Source organism: Eumetopias jubatus, unplaced genomic scaffold (genome assembly GCF_037043125.1).
Source record: "Eumetopias jubatus isolate StellerSeaLion01/CBP00866 unplaced genomic scaffold, mEumJub1_p1.0 scaffold_9, whole genome shotgun sequence".
NCBI lineage: Eukaryota > Metazoa > Chordata > Mammalia > Carnivora > Otariidae > Eumetopias > Eumetopias jubatus.
In genome coordinates, this window is record NW_028274815.1 from 56,008,172 (window position 1) to 56,031,742 (window position 23,571).

A 23,571-nucleotide genomic window follows, 5' to 3' on the forward strand; every position below is an offset into this window, starting at 1 on the left:
ACCAAGTGTTGATGTCTTTTCTTTCTCAGATAATCTTTTTTTTCCCCATTGAATTGCCAGCAGGTGAGAATTTGCCACTACAAACATTAATTTTTTTCACTCCCATTCACTGACAGCCTTTTTACATTTTTTTATCTTTCCTCTTTTTTACCCTGTTTCCATCCACCATCCTTTTATCTGCTTTGAAGCTCCACACCAAAACCTTTTTGATTCCGTGGATGAAATCTGCCTTTGATTCTAGGACACTCACGGAGAAGACACCAACGATGAGTTTCCCCGAATTGAAAAAGTCAAGGGAAAGAGGGTGGGGTAAACTGGGCAGAGTAAATGGGCTCTGCAGAACGTGGATTTTCATCTCCACCTTGGCTCTACCGGGAGACAGCCCAGCTCAGGGAGCATCTGCTGCCCATTGTCCCAAAGGGCCTCTTTTCCCACTGTTGAGACCACAGTTGCCCTGCCTGTCCCTGCAAAGGGAGGCTGCTACTGCTGCCCGTGTTGTTCCCAGACTCTTTTGCTTCTCTCTACCCATTGGCTCCTTTAATCCCTGAGGATTCAGACCTCTCCTCCACACCTCTTGCTTCTCAGGTCCCATACTGACCACAGCCTTGCTTAGCCCTGGGCTCAGTGCCTGGAATTGCAGCCCTTGCCCTTCTGTGTCAACCTTCCTAAGTCTCTTCCGGTATTGGGAACACGCTAGTAAGGGCGTCAGGGACCGATGAGAGAAGCCAGCTGATTCACACTGAAGTACAAATGGCCTTCGGTGATGCCTTAGGAGGCCTGGGGTCGCTCGTGCTGGAGGCAGCGCACAGAGAAGGCGGAGAGCAACCTCAAGTGCCGAGGCTGCACTGGTGGGCTTCAGATCTGCCTGGCTCTGCTCTGGTGCACCCCGACCATCACCTTCTGCCCTCTTTCCTTCTCTTTGGACCGTTAGGGAGTCTTCTAGTGGAGTTCCTTTGTTCAGAGGAATTATTTCCAAGTGGCTAAAGAGGAACCAAAAAAGGAACAAAGCAAACAAGTTTCTGAATCTCATGAAAATTTCCCCCAAGCTTATGAAATGACTAACTGAAATGTGAAAAAAATCTATTTGTTCAGAAAATCAGGAATGTATCTATCATCTTGCATTTTAATATTTAAATTGTTTCGTATGCATTTCATGTTTGTTTTTGTTTTTTGTTTTTTAAATTTTGTAGCAAAATTGTAGCTAAACCAGGGGCTGGCTCAGCTATGAAACAATGGCCGGCCGAGTACAGTGCTCTTCTGGTGGCCCATTTAGCCATGTGTAGGGCCCAGGTTAACTAAAGTCAGGGAAAATGGAAATGTTGACATTTCTTTAAACAATAAAAATTACAAGTGATTGCCAAAGTGCCATGAGCTGACATTTACGGAGATTGTTCACCGATTATATATATGAAATATCGTAAGTAATTAGCTCGTGGCAATTACCTGCCCCTCATTATTTTGCTTTTAGAATATTTTTAAAGCTTAGGTTACTAAAATTTCAAATAATCCTGGGCTGTGCTGTCATGGGTCTTTATCCAAATGAATCGAGGTCTCTTGTAAACAGTCCTATGATCTGATTTCCATTGGGACAGGAGTTGTAAAAGGCCGGGGATTTTCGATGGATTTACACATATACTGTTTCAGTTAAGTTACCAAGGTTGACTTTACAGCCCTTTTCCTTGGAGTCTTAAATACACTTGCCACCCAGTCTCTTTCTACCTCATTCGAGGGAATGGGTGATGAGATTAAAAGCGCTCAAGGTGGGGGTGGGAAGAGTCAGCTTCCCTGATATTTCCAACTGGAATTCTTTCTGCAGTCGGTGGTCTCAGTTAACTAGCTTGGTGGCATTTATTGCTGGAAAGCTGACTCTTAAAGATACTTCCACATGGAGGCAGGGGTTGGAGCATTTTTCTTTTGGAAAGCCTCATTCTGCTGATACCATTATGCAAGGAAGAGATGCTTGGGAAGAAAGCTGGCACTTGGAATTTGGACGTCGATGAAATCACTGAGGCAGGGCAGGCTACATCCTCCAACTTGGCTTGCCCCCAGCTCCCGAACACAAGAGGAGATGGACTGGCTTTTTTAAGATCTGCTCAGCTCAGGCTGGAATCATTACAAACAAATATTAATGGCACTCCATTACTGGCTACATTTTCAATGAAGTTTAAATAGTCTGAGTTATGATGATTAGCGAGAAATGTACGGATAATAAAGGTAAATGAGATTCATATTTAATCCCCAACTCTAAACGACTGGTTTGATTGTCTCATTCACTTGGCAAACAATTTCATTTCTAAATGTTATTTAAGCCACAGATATAATTTCTTTAACACAGCAGAAAGGAGGAGATTAAAATATGAGATAGAAGCAGCACTTACCTTAGACTGATTAATAGACTCAGGCTGGTCCCTTGCTGCCACACTTAAAAGCATCAAGATATGCTTTGCTATCCTGGCCTATATATATTGATACTCACTGGGTGCCAGGAAAACCACTCTGATTAGTCATACCAAACCACCACTTAAGTGGTGGGTATGCCATGGACCTACACTCTCCTTAATCAGATCATAAATTTGGGAACTCTCAGAAGCAGCACGCCCTTCCCTAAGGAGGTATGGGGGAGTTCGGTTCACTGGAAGTTCTCTCATCCTTGACATTTTCTCCCTAACCTATTGGCTGTCTGGCTCAAATCATAGAGCAATTGGAATAAAAAATCTGGAATTTCATGCATATGGTCTAATGAAGGCCAATGATGCAGACTAAATCAACTACCTTTGCATCGATAGCAGAAAGGGAGATGAAGGCTGGGGGCTTCTACATTTATCTTAAGCTTTACTTTGTTGAAGTCACAGACCACTGGGACAATTACTTATTGCTTAGAGTCAGAAAGTTTGACAATGGTTTTCTAGAAAATGGTATGAGCGCTATGAGGTCTAATTCCTATCTTAAGGGAACTTCTAAATAATCTCATTTGTATTTACTGAGGCATACCCTTCAAAGGACTATAGGAAGAAAATGCCTTTTGAAAAATTTCCTTGGAGCTTGCCTTTCCATTGAGCTTCTAATCTTTAAAGTAGAACAAGTAAGTGAGCTAGCTTTTTCAATCTCCCCACCCCGTCTCCTGTTTCTTTCCATGAAATTTTCCCATCGAGTGTCTTTCTCTCCCATTTGGCACCTCTGAGAACAAAACATCAACTCTGAGTAACTGTGACGTGCAGATAGAGCTTTGAACTTGCTCTGAGTATGGGAAACTGGGAGAACTATAAAGTATTCCTCAACTCCATGGTCAAAAATGACAACATTCTTTAAAACTCTGCATGAAATTCAATCTAATTCTTCTTTTCTCCGATTACAGGATCCTTGGTATAAAATATTACATTTTTTAGCAACAGTGCAAAGTTAATCTATCATAGTACACCTCCAGGTGAGATTTATTACAGATTGCTTTCTAAAAATGGTGTGCTCTCCCTGCATATGTGGGCCATATTCATCTTATTATTATCCAGTTGAAAAATTCCCAGTGTACGCAACGCCTGAGAAGTAAGAGTGGGCAAGCCTACAGAATATGACACTTATGCTAATCTGCGCCCTGCTGTGGAAAAACATACACAAGGATTCCATTACCACATTCATTAGGCTGCAGCACACTCCATCCTGAATAGGGATTATGAACCACAATAGACTGAAAGCAGTGGATTGAGCCCACTTAGCCAAATTGCTCTGACATTGGCCAAATATCTTGGCACCGGGAAGATCATCAGCTCAGACTCTGCAGAGGATGTTACTTGTTGAATGTTTGTCCTTCACTGTGACTGTCACATCACTCAGTTCATGGCATATGTCGTTAGCTCAGATGGTGAAAGCTGGCACCTAAAATATATTTATGATTGGAATCTGGAAGGACTGTTTGAAAGGTGCTACACAGCTCTTTCCATGCACCTGTTGTGCAGTGCCCTGACCCTCCCCATCCACACTTCTTTCCTGATAACATTCAGAGAATGAGTCGTTGGTGATAAAACTGTAGAGCTAGGAAAGAAATCAGAATCAGATGAAAATGCCCGTTCAGCACTCAGCTTGCCCACATCTCCTCTCTGGTTTTCTGGGCTACTGCCTGTAGTTGCCACCTATCAGCCTGATCTTTCTGCAGTGGCAGGGATATTTGCAACTGGTGATCGAAAAATATTTTAAATAATGTCAGAAATAATAAAGAAAGGAAGACAAGTTACTGCTCGGGAGATGTTATGGAATCTAGCTACGCAGGCAGAGGGAAAAGATGTAAGTCACGCCCATGGATATCATTTAGAAGACAATAATAGAACTCTTCTGTGTGAAACAGGTTGTCAGCCTTAGGTTCTAGGAAACCGCGGTCTAGGCGTTTCCTCTTCAGTTTGGGAGTTCAGCAGGACGTTAAGAGTAGTTGTACCCAACACTTTGATTTATATCACTGATGTGTTTCTGAAAAGCTGCAGATAAATCAAATTTTGTATTTGCAAACTGAATCTCATGCATGCTCCAGGGAGCTTCTTTTGGCCAAGGTAACTCTGCACTGGATCCTTACGTGTGTGTAAAGTGAAGGATAGAATCTTAGGCTGGAAATGCAATAATCACTGTGGAGTTTATCATCTATCTGTTAAGTTCACCTTACTGAGCTTTCTAAAAGTGGAGTACCAGAAGAATAAACTAGAAATGAGGCGGACCCTTGAAAAGAGGATTGTTGAACTGACATGCCCACAGCTTTTTATTTTTTCCCCCTCTTGAGAAAATGGAAATTTCAGAGAATGGCAAGCCTCATTTTTCTTTGCATGCTTAGGTTGCGTCATGTGTTTTGGAAAAGCGTAACTAACCTCTTGAGTTTTCTAAACACAAACCCCATCACTAGCGGCTTGTGATGCCCATAACTCCAGGGTAGGAAGTACGGACGGCACCCAGGCGCCCTGCCTGCTTCCACAGCAGTGCGGGCGTTGCCGAGAGGCTGTTGTGCTCCTGCTGCTGCCCCTGTCTTGCAAGTCTGTCCCGCACTTGGCCTCGAAAACAGCTCGAGAACCGAAGCAGACACGTGGGGCCCGTGGAAAAGAGCTCTGGGAGAGGTTCTGGATTTTTCTCTTCCACGTGATGCTCCACAGCCCAGCTTTTCTGGACCATCCTCTTAATGGGAGTCTTGCCCTGTACCTTCCAGCTCCCTAAGATACCAGGACGCATCAGACAGCTTGAAGGAGGCTCTGTTTTCTTGCCAGGGGAACATGGCCCTTTGCACCGAGACTGTAATACAATCTTTCCTCTCTGGGGCCGCGAATGCTACAGTGCAAAACCGTGTTTGAAAACCTCTTTTATCATTCATCGTCTCCAGACTGAAATCATTTTTGACAACCTCTGCAGAAAACAAGCAGCTTTCTGGCTACTGGCGAGTCGATTAAAGGGAGGAAACACATGTTCACTGTCAGACGAAGCCCCGGGAGAAAGCACTGACAACCTTTTAACCCCCTTTCCCAGGGAAAGGGCCCAAATGTTTCTCTGGAACAAAATCACCACATTGTCTTAAGCATCTTTTCATTTCATGTATCTTTTTATTTCTTCCTAAGGCAAGACACGTAAAAATAATAATCCTCGGCACCTCTGTTTTTAGTTTGGACGTTAACGGATCTGTTTTATACCCTACTCAGGAAGACAGGGCAAGGGTATCATTAATGAATGTCTTTTATGAACTAACCCTTCCATTTTTTTTTCACTGTCTGACCACAGTTTAAATACCAACACACCAATGAGTTCACTCACCTCATATAGTGATTCCTCAAACCCAGCCAAGAAGCCACAGGAGTGAAATTTTCTGAACAGTAGGAAGGCCCAACAAGCCGACATTATTAGCAAGCCGAACAGTAAGACTAGGCTGTGGAAACTTTAGTGCATCTCAAGATCCTGAGCCTTACATTACTTATGCATGTGTTGTCAAGTAAGTAATGAGAAGCAACCACGGTGGGAGATGAAAGGTTCTATACAAAACTGAACATGAGTGTCAGGTATGTGGGTTTGCTTCTTAAAAAAAGAAGAAGAAGAAGAAGAAGAAGGTAATAATTGTTTTAAAATGCCAGCCCTGTAATCATCACAATTACAAAAATATCTAGCTCTCAGCTCCTTAACCTATAACCTTAGTACTTTTTACCTCAGTATCGCTGGTCCGGGTGGTTTCGTCTATTATGAGAAAATGATCCACCTCACCGCCCCCCTCCTCAAGACTGCATATTTGCTTTTAAGAGCCAAAAGGCAGGGTGGGGAGTGGGGGTGGGGGGGACAAGCTTTAAAGCTGTTGTCTGTCTGGCTGGGAGAGGTGGCCTTATGTGGACTGCCTAGAGCAGAGGAGTTCTCAAATGAAAAGGGGAGAGGAACAACTCCACCCATGTGAACTGGTACATGGCGGCTTGTGTCTGCCATATTCCACCAGCCCTCTTTGGTTTTGTTTTTTATTGCTTGTAAATTGATTTTTATTATTTTTTTTATTAAGGTGAAATTTACATAACATAAAATCAACATTTTTGAGTGAAGAATTCACAATGTTGTGTAATCACCCTTTCTATCTGGTTCCAAAACATATTCATCACCCCAAAATAAGACTTTGTACCCATTAAGCAGTTAATCCTCATTTCCTCCTCTCCCCAGCCTCTGGCAACCACCAATCCACTTTCTATTTCTATGGATTTACCTATTCTGGATATTTCCTATAAATAAAATCACACAGGGGCGCCTGGGTGGGTCAGGCAGCTGAGCATCCGACTCTTCATTTCGGCTCAGGTCATTATTTCAGGGTCCTGGGATCAAGCGCTGCATCGGGCTCTGCTCTCCCCCTGCCCTTCCCTCCTCACAGCTCTCTCTCTTTCTCTCAAATAAATAAATATTTATAAATAAATAAATAAAATCATGCAACATGTAATAGTTTGTGCCTGGCTTTTAAAATTTAGTATAATGTTTTTTGAGGTTCATCCACATTATAGCTTATATCAGTACTTCATTTACTTTTATAATTGAGTTAATATTCTATTGTATATGTATACCATAATTCATTTATCCCTTCATCTCTTATGAACATTTGAATTGGCTCTTGTGAGTAGTATTGCTATGAACATTCATGTACAAGTTTTTGTTTGAAAACAAATTGAAAATAGGCATATTCACTGCTTTGGGGGATACACCTAAGGGTAGAATTGCTAGGTTAATATGGTAATTCCAGGTCTCACTTTCTGATGAACGAACTGCCCAACTGTTTTCCATAATGGCTAAACCATTTTATATTCCTACCAGCAATGCACAATTTCTCTATAGTCTCATCAACACTTACTTTTTCATTCTTTTTCTTTTTTATTATAGCCATCCTAGAGGGTGTGAATCTCATGGTGGTTTTGATTTGCATTTTCCTAATGACTAATGATGTTGAGCATCTTTTCGTGTCCTTGTTGGCTATTTGTACATCTTCTTTGCAGAAAGATTCAAGTGCTTTGCTTATTTTTGAATAAAGTTGTTTGTCTTTTTTGTTGTTGAGTTCTAAGAGTTGTATGTACTTACATATTCTGCATACTAGACCCTTATCAGATACATGATTTGTATATATTTTCTTGCATACTGTGGTTTTCTTTCCACTTTCTTGATAATGTCTTTTGATGCACAAAATTCTTAATTTTAAGTAATTCCAATTTGTTTATTTTTGCCACTGCTTTGGAGGTGTCATATGTAAGAATCCATTGACAGATCCAAGGTCATGAAAATTTACCTCTATGGTTTCTTCTAGGGGTTTGATATTGTTAGCTCTTCTATTTAGATCTTTGATCCCTTTTGAGTTAAATTTTTGTATATGATCTGAGGTAGGGGTCCAGCTTCATTTTATTGCACGTGGGTATCTAGCTGTCCCAGCACTCTTAGCTGAAAAATCTATTTCTCCATTAAATGGTTTGGCACTCTTGCTGAAAAATCAACTGGCCACAGATGTACAGTCTCGATTCTATTCCATTGGTCTCTATGTCTATCCTTATGCCAGTACCACACCTTTTTGACCACCATAGCTTTGTAAAAGGTTTTGAACTGGGGAAATATGAGTCCTCCAACTTTCTACTCACCCCCTTAATGAGCCTATCATAATGAGCCTATAATTCAGGTCCAGACCTTTCACTGCTTTTCTACTTCCCAGCAGAGTCTTTAGACCTAAGACTTGGACACATCTCCAAACATTATCTTTACTATATCATTAAAAAATGTCCTTGGCGTCGCTCGCAGATCGCCCAGTAGCGGCAGCCAGCAAGGAGACCAGGCCTCCGTGGCGTGACGCCATGGCTTTCTTTGATGTGCAGAAAAGCCTGGGCCTTAACTTAGATCATTGGATGACAATCCAAAGTGCTGAGCAGCCTCACAAGATTCCAGGTCGATGCCATGCTTTTGAAAAAGAATGGATAGAATGTGCGCATGGAATCAGTGGTACCCGTGCAGACAAAGAGTGCAAGATAGAATTTGATGATTTCGTAGAATGTCTGCTTTGGCAGAAAACGATGAAACTATTCCAGGAGGAAGTAACACTACGTCATCCAATCTTTGCCTTTATCTGTGAAAAGGGACCCAGAGAACTGGTCTGTCCTGTGTCCTTCCATAACTGCTGTTATCTGGCTAACAGACAATGTTCTCAATGAGAGACAGATCAAAGAGAAAGATGTAAGTTCAGAGGGGGCACTGAAGAATTCAAATCCCTACGGGTAGTTCAAATCCCTACAGTGGGATGGCTGATTTAAACCTTAGTAAAGGTTTGCCTGGGAAAAGCTGTGTGTGGTGAAGGGGAGACTCCCCACCTGTGAGCACAGGGTCAATGCACTGGAGGATTTGGTCCCAGTTTCCAAACTCAGTGATGTTGAGTGAGGGATGGGTGGCTGATGCTTCTTTTGATTCTTTTCAGAAAAACCACCCAGGAAGTAAAGTTTGATAAAGTGGCAAAGGTTGGAAGGAAAGCTGAAGTGATAGGGAAGACCTTTCTAATGGCATGCTTGGTCTTTTGGTGAACTTATTTCTTCTCCCTAGCTTCTTGAAAAATAAAATGTCATTTTTATGATAATATAACAATGGCCATTTGTTAAGTATATATTATATGCTTAAAACTGTGGCTGGCTCTTTCTAACTATTATAAAAACTATGATGGTATATTAATGCCCATCCTACAGATGAGAAAATAAGGTACAAAGGGTTAAGACCGTTGCTTAGGAAAGCACAGCTGAAACATGGCAGAGCCATTTTTTTTGTGGACTAATATAATACATGCTCATTGGAGAAAAAATGGAAAATGGAAAAAAAGTATAAAGATGAAAATAAAAATCAACCATAATACCACCATCCATAAATAACCCAAATTATCTCTTTCAACCAAGGTATACTTGCTCTGGGCTCCCAAATGTCTAAGCGGTAGCAAGCCATTGCATGTGGCAATCTCACTGTAATGCCTGTGAGTCTGTGTTGTTTTGTTCCGTTTTGACTGTTCTCATCTTTTTCTGTTCCCCCAATTTCTTTTTTCCTTCTCCATTTCCTACCCCTCACTTGCAGTTGTTCTTCTCTGTACATCACCCCTTTAAAGTGGAAGCTGGAAGGAGGGTTCCCAGCGGGTAGCAGGAGAGGTGTTCCACTTCCTCCTTCCAGAGTGCTCCGGAGATCCCCCACCAACCCTTGCATCAGTTAGTCCCCAGGCTCCCCGCCCTGGCTCGTCTACCAGGAAGGGACACGGAGGCTGCACGAGATGAACTGACAAGGCTGTGCATGCATGTTTACGAGCAACAGACGGTGGAAGTAAACACAGCCAAACCATCTTTCATCCATAGCACATATTATTGATTTTTCTCTAATTAAAACAGTCACAACAGTCATTGTTGTCATGCCTACGTTTCTCATCTTTTATATTTTAAATAGGAACCAGCTTGCTTGGTAAAAACCCAGCAAGCCTCTTTCTTTCATCCCTCTCCCCTCCTCCCAGTCGAAGGCCATCTCCTCTTAAGGGGTCTTTTTGGGTCTTTGGTACTTTCATAATATGAAGCTCTCCACTCTTGTCAATCCCCATCCAATCTTTAGGCAGAAGGCTTCTTCAGCAAGGCAAAGGGTGACTCGTGGGCCCTGGCGCTGAACCCCTTTCACAGTCACCGTAACTGGACCTCGAGGCATCTGTTTCTGTGATTCCTCCTGGTTTGACTGTCACTTGTGTTAACAGCTGGACTTGTAATCTGGGAGATTTCTTCAACAGCGGGACTGCCACGAGCTCTGCCCCATTATACCCCTGTCCCCCTGGTGGCTCAAAGGGGGCCTGAGGCAATGGGGGAGGGCTGAGTGTGGAGCAGTTGGTCTCCAGCTCCTTTGGGGAATAAATGGCCCTGGGTGGGGACTCAAGAAAGGCGTGTGACCTCAGATCTTTATATGAGACTGGGAATGATGGACATCTGGAGCTTTGGGCTGGGCACCAATGACAAAAATGTTAAAAAGAAACGAATTTCCTGTTAGACGCATAAACAAATAGAAAGAGTCCCCGAGGAATGGATTTATCTGCTTGTAAAAACTTCTTAGTGGTTTGGCAGAGTGGAAAACACACCAGGAGCAGAGCCCCCTGCATCTACCACTGACTGACTTTGTGGCCTTGGACAAATACTAGACATTGCTGGTTTTCAGTTTTCTTCTCCGTGAGGGAACAAGATGCACCTGTAGGCAGTTTTTGGTATTCCATGGAGTACTTAGAAGACAGAGGAAAGGAAGTGAGGAGATAGAGGGCCCTGGATCCTATAATCTGCCACAGTTTTATGCATAATTTCTAGGCCCTGGGTATGTACTGGTGAATAAGAGAGATAACATCCGTAACTTTAAAGAGTTTACAGCCTAGTGAGGGAGATAGAAAATAGACAAATAAATATGTAATGTAATGTCAAGAAGTAGTAAGTGATAGACATAAAGAGAGAACTGTTTTAAGATTGATTGTCCCTAAGAGCTGGGTATTTGGAGCTATCTCTGGGGCATGGAGAGCTCACAGCAAGTCATACTATGTGTCCTCTATTTTCATACTAACCACCCAGCAGATATCTTTATAAATCAAAAACAGACTTCAGAGCAAAACTGCAGTGTTTGAAGATCACACGCAGGATGAGCACATATAATGGGGGAGCTGGCCCATCCGCTTTTCCTTGGGGACCAGAGGAAAAGGAGAGAGAGTGATCTCAGGCTGAAGGTACAAGAGTTTCAGGTGTCAGCATGTAGATGGCTCTCCTTTTTGCTAAGGACTATCTTTCTGAGCCACTGCCTTATATGGGGTCCCCAATGCTTGAAGCCTGAGGCAACTGCCCGTATTCCATGATTGTTTATCATAAAAGAGTTATATTAACCTATTTCAATTGCTAGATCAAATCCATGAATTTGAGTAGGAATAACCAGCTGTATTATCAAGAGACAAAATACCTTGAAGATTGAGAGTGGCTTTAATTAAGCTCTTCCAATCTTCATTTTTCACCTGAAGACCCTGAAGGTGCAGAAGTTGGAGGAGCAAAACCTCCATGACTGCAGAGTCGCTTAGTCGTGTCAGAGCTGGACCACTCCAGGCCTGGGCTACTGAGTTTACCCACACCACTCAGCTATGGTCCTGGCTATTGGCTTACATATCAGTTACACAAATACTCAGAATCAAAGTATTTTCCTAGGTGACTGGTCTGCTTAATTATCCAACAGAAATCAGTGGCTGTTCACCCAGGCTTGGATCTCTAATACTCTCCTAATTTAATTCTCTTCTGGTTATTCTCATCTGGACTATTTGTTCCTCTTTGCGATAGAATCTAAATTAAACATTCAGACTCATCTCATGAGGAGGACTGGGATTGGAGACATCGAAGAATGACTTGGCACTCACCTGGTACAATTGGACTATAAAGATTTTCCATTTAAATGATGCAGATAAAAAAAAATGCCTCTGGATGAATCAGACACAGCAGACAGCCATGATTTCAACTCTTCAGTTTATGGAGTTGAATACTTTAAATAGGCAAAACAAGCCCTGTTGAGCTAATCTGTGCTTGGAAGCTTCCCAGTTCTCTCTCTAACTGAAAATGAGGGTTATTGAACTGCAGGACGAAGTGAAGACCTACCATAAGAGATTATATGGGCTGCTGGGTTTACATTCAGAAGACAATCCCTTATATGTAGATGATGCTTTATGGTTTAGAAATAACTTATGGTCTCTTCCATCTTCAGAAGAGTGTAAGTGGCACACAGAAGTGCAAGAAACATTGATCGTAAATGCAAGAGGTACATATCAGAGACTGAAGCCTACAATGATAAGATTTTTACTTTTGGAAAAGACCTCATATAAACCATTTAGTTAAACCATTCCAACTCTAGCAGTAACAGTGATTGTTTTATAATATCTCTGAGAGGGGTATAAAGATGATTTGGGGAATCCTGTCAACATCTCTATCTCAAGTTGGATAAATTATGCCTCTGTTTGGTATACATTTTTTTGGTGGGTAATCAGAAAAATGCACACATGTACCTAGCTATAAAATACAGAACTTAGTTCATGTATGTGTACTCTAGCTTAATAACCCATGACCATTCCTCCAATCATTCTTCAGCAATGCGAGTTGTTGTCATGGTCAATGGTACTCCAGAGCTGTCCTAATTTGTTAATGTCCCTCATTTCATGTGATGCCCAGAACTGAGCACACTGCTTTAGGACTATAGTTCAGTCCACTGGATGGGAAAGAATTCCAAATCGGCCACTGCTGCTGTTGCACATCCTGCTCTCATGAGTTCACCCAAGCTGAATGGCTTAAGCAAGGTCATCTGCAATCCATGGTTCTCTAGAAGACTCAGCCTTTGTTCCCAGCTCTAGGGCTTTTTCCTCTAAGGAGATGAAGTTCACACCTGGCTTATAAGGTTCCTTCTCGAGTCATATCCAGAGCTGTGCAGAAATTTTCTTGGAACACAGTAGAAATTGTCTTGCTTTATACACTTCCCTGATACTGCAGGAGACAGACGCCTATAATAAACAAGCCCCCATGGAATCTCTGTCCAGCAAGGAGGTCCACTAGGTATGGAAACATGTCTCCACTTAGTCTCATTACCTTTGTTCCCTCAAGAAAGACCTCATAGGTCTCTGTACTTTCTCACACCACATACAGGAGAGACATGTTTAAGAGAGTAGGGGTAGACTTAATAAGACAGTAGCATGACCTCTCCACACAACTTCCTTATTTTTTCATTTCCATAAAATGAACCGAAAATTTTGCAATAAATTCTGAAGGCTGGGATACTATCTCTCTTGTATGGCCAAATTTTCTTGGGTTGGCTAGTGTCTTACCTTTAGATGGGTCCCACTGAGAGGGTTTTGCTCACCTTTGTGCTTCTTACCTGGATAAGGGAGAAGAAAGGAGGATCAGCAAGGAGATGTAAGCCAAGTTTAATACACAGATAAAACTACTATTGGGTCTCATTCAATAACTCAGTTGAGGCAGATGTCACTTCCTCTTCCTTGAAACTTCCTTTGTTTGGCTTCCAATACAACATTCTCTCTTGATTTTTCCTCTACCTCACTAGCTTTCCTTTCTTGCTTTCCATTGTTAGTTTTTCCTGTTACCCCAAACTTTTCCTGTTCAGAGTGCCTCGGGATTTAGTCCTTGGTCCTCTCCTCTCTCTATACTCACTCCCTTGGGAATTTCTTCCAGTCTCATGGTTTTAAATACTATGCATGTGCAGGTGACTTCCAAAGTTACATCTTAAGTCTAGACCTCTCAAACTCCAGACATGTATACCCAGCTACCTACTTCACGTTTCCTCTGGCATGTCTAACAGACATCTTGAACTCAACATGTTCAAAACGGAACTCCTAATCTTACCCCTTAGCACATGTGCCTTCCCCATCTCAGTTGATCTTCCTATTGCTCAGGCCAAAAAACTCGAGGTCATTTTGACTTCTCTCTCTCTCTCTCTGACCAACATGAAATCTGTAAGCAAATCTTATTTGATCTACCTTCATATATATCCAGAATCTGACCCCTTCCCACCATCTTGTTCTATGCTACCATCATTTCTTGCTTGGAATATCTCAATACACTCTTGACAAGGTTTCCTGCTCCTGCATGTGTCTCCCTTGCCACAGCAGCCAGTGTGGTCTTCCTGAAATGTTAAATCAGATCGTGTCGCTCTTGTGCTCAAAACCTCACAATAGCTTCCTATTTCACTCAGAGTGAAAGTCCTTACATTGATTTATGTGATCTGGCCCCAAATACCTTTGGCTTCCTAACCCTTTCTCTCACTCATTCTCTTCCATCACCTTCAAGTATTTGTTCAAATACCCCTGTACTCTAGCTCCCCTCCAACCAGGGCATACACATCTCAAACTCCTGATCCCCTCATTCCACTCTCCTTTTTTGTTTCCACTATACCTAACATTTGCTTACCTCTTATGTTTATTGCTTATTGTCTGTCTTTCTCCACTAGAATGTAAACTCCACAAGGGGAGGGATTTTTTTTTATCTGATTAGTTCATTTATGTATCGTGGCAACAAGAGCAGTGCTTAGTCCAGAGGAGACAATAAATACTTGTTGAATAAAGCAATTAATGAATAAATGAACAAAGATTATGTAAACACAAAGAAAGAGGGTCCAGTTTTCCTACTCATTGGCTAATACCTGCAATGACATATCTGGATAGAAAACAGATGCTATAGTGCTGTTTATGTTGTGTAGCATAGCCATTCTGTGCTTCTCAAAATGTGGTACAAGTGTCTTCAGGGGGATATGGCAGTGTGCTTGGAATGCCAAAAGCCTAATATAAGCATGGCATTTCTCCCTTTAGGTTCTAATTTTCTCAAAGATTTGGGCAAAAATATTTCTTTCATATTAATACAAACATGAAAAAAAATGGAATATAAACTTCGTGTGAATCCTATGGTTGGAACCTAAGAGTTCATGGAAAAAGCTCTGCTCTAGATTCCTCCCTCATACATTTGCTTTCCTCTGCCCTAAGTGGTAATTTATGGAAAAATGCTGAATACTGTTTTAATATTAAGCCAAAGTCTCAACCGAGTCATTTTCCCTCTGTTCAAGTCATTCACTGAGTTCATCGAATACTTTTCAAAGCATCTTATACTTATTCCTAAGAATCACAGAGCTTCCTATCATCACTATTAGCGTAATTTCTTCTTGGGGACATGCCTACTGTTGGAAACCAAGGCCACATCAAGGGCTAAACACCATTCAGCAAATCAGTGAAGGAGAAAACAAGCTACTCTACTGCAATTGGCCAAATGTTCAGTGTTATGGGTCTCATAGAATCTGTGTCTGATTCTTTAACTTTTTCCCATCTGAAAAAACCAAAGGCCTTTTAAATCCTTATTACATAAGGAATTCACATAAATTGTGAATTAAAGCACAGCATTCTCAAAATGTAAATGGACAACAGATATAAACTGTTAGGAATTCCAAAGAAAAAATACACTTAATATGTAAGAAAAAATCCACCTTCACCAAAATAGAAGAAAGTATGGCACTATTTTTCTGTGATCAAATCAGCAAAGATTTTTGAAGTTGGTGACCTTGGCTGCAGGGGTAGGTACAGCAAAACAGTCATTTTTCACACTTTGTTAGTGTCACTGCCAACTGATGTTCCTACAGTTATTTTTGTTACAAAACAATCACTCCACAACAACAATCATTTTATTATCTCTCATGGTTTCTGTGGGTCACAAATTTGGGCAAAACATAGTTTGCCTTTGCTGTATGAAGGCTGGGGCCTGGAATCATCTAGAGACATTTCTACTCATATGTCTGGCAGTTGATGCTGTCTGCCAGTTGGACCTCAGCTGGGCTGTGGCCTCTCTGTGTGAGTTCTCCGCCTGTGCTCATTGCCTAGAGAGGGTATTTCCTTTTTAACTTTTCAGTTTAAGTACAACATGCATAACTTAAGTGCACAAATCTCAAGCATACAGTTATATGAGTTTTTACAAAGTGAACATCACTGTGTATCTAGTTCAAGATCAAGATCAAGCTGTAGTACATTACCAGCAAACACAAAAGCCCCCCTCATGCCTCCATTCTAGTCATTACCCCAAAAAGAAGTCAATCAAATGAAATCTATCATCATAACTCCATTTTGCCTTTTTTGAACTTTATATAAAAAAGATTTTATCTTTTATATAAAGAGTATGTGTACTCTTTAGTGTCTGGCTTCTATAGTGTAACCTTATATTTTTTGCTGTGACATGTGGCAGGAATTTATTCCTTTTATTAGCTGTGTAGTATTCCATTATATGAAGACCATATCTGTTCATTCTCCTGCTGTTTTTTTCATTTTAGGCCACTTACTTAGGTCTTCTTTAATTGTTTTCAGCAATGTTTATGACTCTCAAAGTAAATGGCTTACACTCTCTTTGTTAAATTTATTCCTAAATAATTTCATGTTTTTAAAAATTCAATTGATTATGGCATTGTTCTTTAAATTTCATTTTCTAAGTATTTTTTTTTGCCAGTAAATAAAATACAGTTGGTTTTTTCATATTGACCTTGTACCCTGTGACATTGCTAAATTCAATTCTTAGTCCTAGCAGTTTTTTTTTTTTTAATTTCTTTGGATTCTCTTCATAAATAATCTTGTAATCTGTTGAAGAAGATTTTACTTTTTACTTCTCAATTTTAATGTCTTATTTTTTAATATTTTAAAAATTAATTAACAGTTAGTTTGCAGTGATAAGAACAGACTTTCTTATTTTGTTCTCTATTATGGAAAACATAGTCAATATTTTGTCATTAATCATGACGCTAGCTGTAGCTTTTAAAATATGTGTTTATGTGTGTACGCACACACACAAAAACACCCCATAAAGTCTTAATCATACTGAAGAAGGTTCCTTCTAGTCATTGTTTTCTGAGAGGTATTATTATGAATAGATGTTGACTCTTGTCAAATACTTTTTCTACATCTATTGAAATTAACACGTTTTTCTCCTTTATGCTACTAAATGATAAATTACAGTGACTGATTTTTTAATGTTAGGCCGAACTTGCATTCCTGAAACAAACCCCATTTGGTTATAATATATTATGATTTTTATATATTATGCAGTTCATTTTGCTAATATTTAAAAAATATTTTGCACCTATGTTCTTGAGAAATATTACCCTGATTTTTTTTTTCTTGTAATGTTCTCATCATCCTTTGGTATCAGGTTTATTCCGGGTTCAAAAAATAAATTTAGAATTGTTTTGTCCTCCTCTTTTCTGAAAAAGTTTAGGAAGTTTGATATTATTTCTTATTTACATGTTTGATAGAACTTAATTAAGCCATATGCTTGGGTTTTTGTTTTTGTTGGTGGTGGTGGCTTTTAATTTCGAGTGCAATTTTTTTTTAAACAGAAATGGGATAAATCAAGGCTATTCTTGAGCCAACTGTCATAAATTGTGTTTTTAAGAAATTTGGCCATGTCATCTACATTGGCTCTATTCATTGACAAACATTTTTCATAACATTTCCTAGTTATTTTTTTAATGTCTGTAAGATCTGTGGCAATGTTCTTTTTCTCATTCTTGAAATTGAAAACTTATGCTCTCTTTATTTTTAATTTTATTCTATTTCTTATTTTATTTTGAGTAGAGACATATCAATTTTGTTGATCCTTTGAGGAGCTTTTTTTTGGTTTTGTTGAGTTTTGCTATTCTTTGTATGCTTTCTATGTTATTAATTTCTTCTCTTATCTATTTATGTTATCTGTTTTTTATGCTTACATTTGGTTTAATTTGCTCTTCTTACATGGGAAGTTTGGGTCAGTGATAAGAAATTTTTCCCAAAATAAGTATTTAAAACTATGACTTTCCCTCAGTATTCCTTCAGATATTAATATGTTCCATTTTCATTATTATTCAGGTTAAAATATGTTACATTTTTTACTGTGGTTTCCTCTTTTATCTACAGTTTATCTAGAAGTTTATTGATTTCCAAATATGTAATATTTTAGATATTGTATTTTTTCTACATTTATGTGAATTACATTATAGTCAGAGAACACATTTCTTGTGATGTTAATTCTTTGAAATTCATTGAGACTTATTTTTTAGCCCATGAGACTGTCTGGTGGTTCTATTTACACTTGAAAAAAATGTGGATTCTGCAATTATTGATTGTAGTGTTCTATCAATATCAGTTAGGTCAGATTGGTTCATAGTGTTGTACTGGCCTTCTATATCCTTACAGACTACTTTTCTACTTGCTCTATTAAGTACTGAAAAAGGAGTGTTAAAATCCCCCTCAATTGTGGATTTATCCATTTGTCTTATTTTCTATCAATTTCTGACTTTCATAATTTGAAGCTTTGTTATTAGGAATATACTTATCTATTGCTTCCTGATGAACTAACCCATTTGTCATTAAATATACCTCTTTGTATTTGGTAATACTCTTTTTTTCCCCCCTGAAATCTATTTTGTCTGATAATGATAGTCATCCCAGCTTTTTTGTGATGAGTATTTGCATGATAAACATTTTCCACCCTTTTATTTAAAAAAATCCACATCATTGTTTTTAAAGTGCATTTATTTCCAACAGCGTATGGTTGAGGTTTGCCTTTTTATAAGTCTAAAAATTTCTACTTATCAATTGCAGTGGGTACTCCATTTACATTTATTATAATTGTTGATTTGGTTGAGTCTATCATCTTGTATTTTCCTATGAGTTCTGTTCCTTATTCCTCTGTTCCTTGTTTTCTGTCTTCTTTTGACTATACATCTTTATTTCAATTTTTAAAATGATTTCCCTAGGAATTAAATATACATTCTTAAATTATCAGTCTTACCTTATCAAGTCTTACCTTGAATTAACATTATACTACTTAAAGTATAATAACTTTGTATCAGTATACATCCATTTACCACCTTCCCATTTTTCAGGCTACTGTTTTATTGTATTTTGCTTTTATACATATTATAAATCCCCCCAAATCATTATTATCATTATTTTTTTTTTGCTTTAAACAATTGTCTTTTATTAGGAAGAAAGAATATGTTTTGATTTATCCCCAATTTTACCCTCCCTGATGTTCTTCATCCCTTCCTGTAGATTTGATTCTCCACTTAGGATTTCATTTAGCCTGAGGTCTTTCTGTAACACATTTTTTAGTAATATGGATTTTCAGTTCATAAATTCTCTGTTTTTGTTTATCTGACAATTGCTTTATTCCCCTTCTCTGTTTCTGAAAAAACATTTTCACTGGATATGTAATTCTAACCTGGTGTGTTTTTGTTTTGTTTTTTCAGTATTTTGGAAATGTCTTCTGGTTTGTGTCATTTCTGATATGAAGTCAATCATTTTTCTTATCATTGTCTTCCACTATGTAATTTTTATTCTTTTCCTCTAGCTGATTTTGCAACTTATTGTTTATCTGTGGTTTTCAGCAATCTGATAATGATGTGTGTAGGTATGGTTTTTGTTTGTTTTTATTCATCCTGCTTGGAGTTCATTGAAGTTCTTGGATCTGGGAGCTGTTTTTTTTTTTTTTTCTTTTTTCTTATTAAACTTGAAAAAATTTGGCAATTATTTCTTCAAGTGCATTTTTCTTCTTTATTCTTACTTTCCTCTTCTTCTGGGTCTTCTACTATATGTACACTAAACTGCTTGATATTATCTCAAAGATTACGGGTGCTCTGTCCCTTTATTTTTCTAATCCTTTAACCTGTCCTTCATTAGTTTGGATGACTTTTACTGACCTGCCTTTAAGTTTACTCTACCTATAATATACAGTGTCCAATCTGTTATGAACCTATTCAATGGATTTTTAACCCAGAAATTGTATTTTTCAGTTAAAACATTTACATTTTTTATAATGCCTTTTTGAAATACTTGATCTCTTCACCCATTATATCCACATTTTCCTGTTAAATTCCTTAACATATATATGTTTTAAAAGTTCTTGTCTACTATTTCAGTAATTGTGTCATCCATGGTTCTGCTTTTATTGACTATGTTTTCTTTTAATTATTGTTACATTTTCCTGCTGTTTTGCAAGTTTTACACTCTTAAAATTTTATTCCAGATATGCAAACAAAAGAATACTGGAGACAAAAGCATAGTATTGTTTTGTTTTGTTTATTTACCAGATACTGAAATCTCTTTCCTCTGTTTGGTAGTTAGGGTTAAGGGCTGTCATTTGGATTCCTCCTAGAACTGAACTGAATAGCAACTTTAATTATCCTGCGTTCGCCTGTGAATATCTCAACCCCTAATTTACTTTGCAGGTATCTTCTTGATCTTTTCAGTATTGGAACTGAGAGGGATTTATGCTGCCATTCAAGATAAATTTGATTTGCCTTTGAATTCAAGGACCTACGAATCTAATTATTGTGAAAATGAGCAATATTGGACTTCCAAACTCCCTCCACTGTTGCTTTCTTGGCAAAAATTCAGGGATATGGTAAGGGGAATTATTTGTACAGTTTACCAAATTTGTTTTTGCATTTGGCAGTTTTCTGGGTTCCAATATGTCTTGCCAAGTTAAATAGTATTCTAAAGTTCATCTGATTTTTCCTCATCCATGCAAAGTCTCTCTGATTATGGGAGGCTGGTTCTTTCATTCCTTTGTCCCCAGAATGGTCACAATTTAGGTATGGGAACTGCCATGGATTTCTGCTCAGTTATGAAGAAATAATTTCCCGCTAGAACTCAGTTTATCAAGGATTCCTTGTTTGTAGTATTATTGCTAGCTGGTTAAAATAATAAAAACATGATTTTTACTGTATCTGGGTTATTCTTACTGTTACTGTGGGAAGAACAATCTTCTGAATCCCCCTAGATCCTAGCCAAAATTAAAAAAATATCTTGTATTTATTTTTAAAAAATATTTTATATGGATATAGATTCCAGATTTCCAGGTATTTGCACACTTAAAGATGTCATTCCATTTTCTTCTGTTTTCCAGATTTTTTTGTTTCAAAGTCAGTCATAAACCTTATTGTTGTCCTTTTAAAGAGACGTCTTTTTTTCTGCCTCCAGCTCCTTTCCAGGTTTTTCTTTTTGACTTTGGTTTTCAGCAGTTTTGCTAAGATAAGCCTACACATGGTGCTATTATAATAATCCTAGGTGAGAATTTGTGGTGAGTTTCTATTACTATTGAATTGCCTTTGTAACTTCTTCAAAAATTAATTGGCCACATATGTATGGTTGTTTTTCTGGATTCTCGATTCTGTTCTTTTGATCTATGTGTCTATGCTTTTACCAATACTACCCTGTTTTGATTACATTACTACTATTTTATACTTTTATACATTGTTCCTATTTTTTATTTAGACAGTTAATTTTAGAGCATTTAAGGATTAGAAAAAAAGAAATTTTATTACTTTCATTTTGACCATTTCCTTCTGTAATTCTTTTTGAAGATCAAAGTTTCTTTCCTACTTCATAGGAAATTTGAAAGGTTTTTTCCATAGGGGAGAGAGGTCTGGGCAGGGCCTGGAGCCTATCTCACAGTGAATTCTGCTCCTCTCCACCAGACCTGCACCAGGATGGAGGTTCTTTTTGCTCCCTATGCTGTCCTCATTCTTTTTCATGAGCACCTGGGCAAGTTCCTGGGTGAAACTGATGGAAAGGATCCTGCAACTGGGTGTAAATTAGCCTTGTATTCTGTGGCTCATGGTAATTCTATATTTTCATAGTAGCTTACACTCAGCTTTTATCAATTCATTAAAAATATTAGCTAAAATCTTCCTACCCACTTATGTGATTATCCTGTCTTACTCCTGGGCTATCTACAGGTAAGACAGTGCTTGTATCCCCCTTTTTCTTTGGACGCACCTGTCTTTCCTTAGGTGCTTGTCCTGCAACCTCAGTGCTCTTATAGGTTCAAGAAAAGTTAGGATTTGTAGGTTATCTATCTTTTCCCTGTTAATATAGTAGGAACAACAATCTTTCCAGCTTTCTATATCCCAAACAATAGGTGGAAGCCCCTATTTTATAAACTTTTAGAATATTTGCATACTTTTCTTCTAATGCATAACAATAATGAATTTTAAAGCAAAAACAATTTTTTTTTAAATACATGGATTGTCCCATGCTGAAATTACTGACCAAAGGTCATTCAAACTGCAACTCTTGTACAATTTCTTAGATACAGGTTGGCTGTCATTTGTTAAGTGTTTACTTTTTCTCAGGTGTGGGAAGGGATTGTGAACACTCTGATTCAAAATGTGTTGAACAAAGTCCAGCTCTCTTAGCCTGGCTTTCAAACGTCTTCTTACCCAGGTACTAACCACTCTTCATGGCTCCAGATTATCCCATTCCTCTACAGGAATGTTCAGTAACATACAGGTCACTTCAGTTAATATTATCTGTTGAAACTCTAGTTCTGAGTCTGCTGTAGCTACAGACCTGGACAACTCTAAAGAGCAGGGAGGGTGTCCATCATCAGGGTTCAGTCAGATCTTAATATTAGAGAAATAATATCCGAGTGGCCAATAGAGGAAGGAAACAGTCTGGATATTTACTCATTTTTTTTTCCCACAAATATGTACTGAATGACTACTATGTATCTGGCCTTATGCAAGGTACCTGGCAAGCAAATAGACATGGTCTCTGCCCTTATGGATTTAGAGCTTAGAGAATAATTGGGAAATAGGCCCTTGCACAACTGAGAAAAAATGACTGCAGTTATCTTAGGCCCTGAATTCCTCATATTTCAGTAGCGATCTATAGACTTTCAAGTTGTAATCTTTCAGCCAACCAGACTGATCTAAGACACTAGTGCTTCAAACCACAGTAGTAGAACTAGTCTCCAGTCCTAAGCCTGGAGTCCTGAGTGGGAATGGGGACAATCTCAGTCCTTCTGTGCCATCTTCCCTCTGTGCCTAATTCCCATGATCTGCACCCTAGCCATTCTGTTGAGACTAGTCCTCCCTGAACCCCCACCTCCTTTGGTTCCAAGATGGATATCTTACCTTGTTCCTTATTATTGTACCTAACATATGCCAGAGACAGTTCTAGTTCTTGCAAGCTTCTTCCCCTAAGAGCTGGACCCTGTTTCTGATAACTCCAGCTGCTGGCTGGGGTCTTATTCCAAAGCAGATGGACCACCCAGAACCATGACATCGTCGGCTTCCTGACTTTAGGCATCACTGCTGTCTGGATGCTACGGCCGCTGTGCCATGTCCTCCAGTTCCAAATCCCCCCAAATGTTAGCAAGTGCCCAGTGGGAGACTGTTCATACACTTTTTTGTGTTGGTGGCCTCTTCCCCATGGGACAAACTCTTCAGCTCGGGTAAAGCTTCCAACTCCAGTTCTGTTTTTTACCACTTCTTCCCAGTCCCCAACAGCCGGTTGCTAAGTCCCAGCATGTCTCTCATCAGAGCCCTCCAGAGATGTGACAAGCTTTTGTTCCTGGTTGTTAATCCCGGTTTTTATTGTCTTGTGATCTCATGTGCCAATGTCTGGCACTTTATCCATTTACCTCTTCTTATTTTCCCACAGCAACACAGAGATTTTTAGGAACTTCCTTAATTTTTGTTTGTTTCTTTTGACAGAATGCTTCTTTCCAAGGTCTAACAGTGAATGCTGGA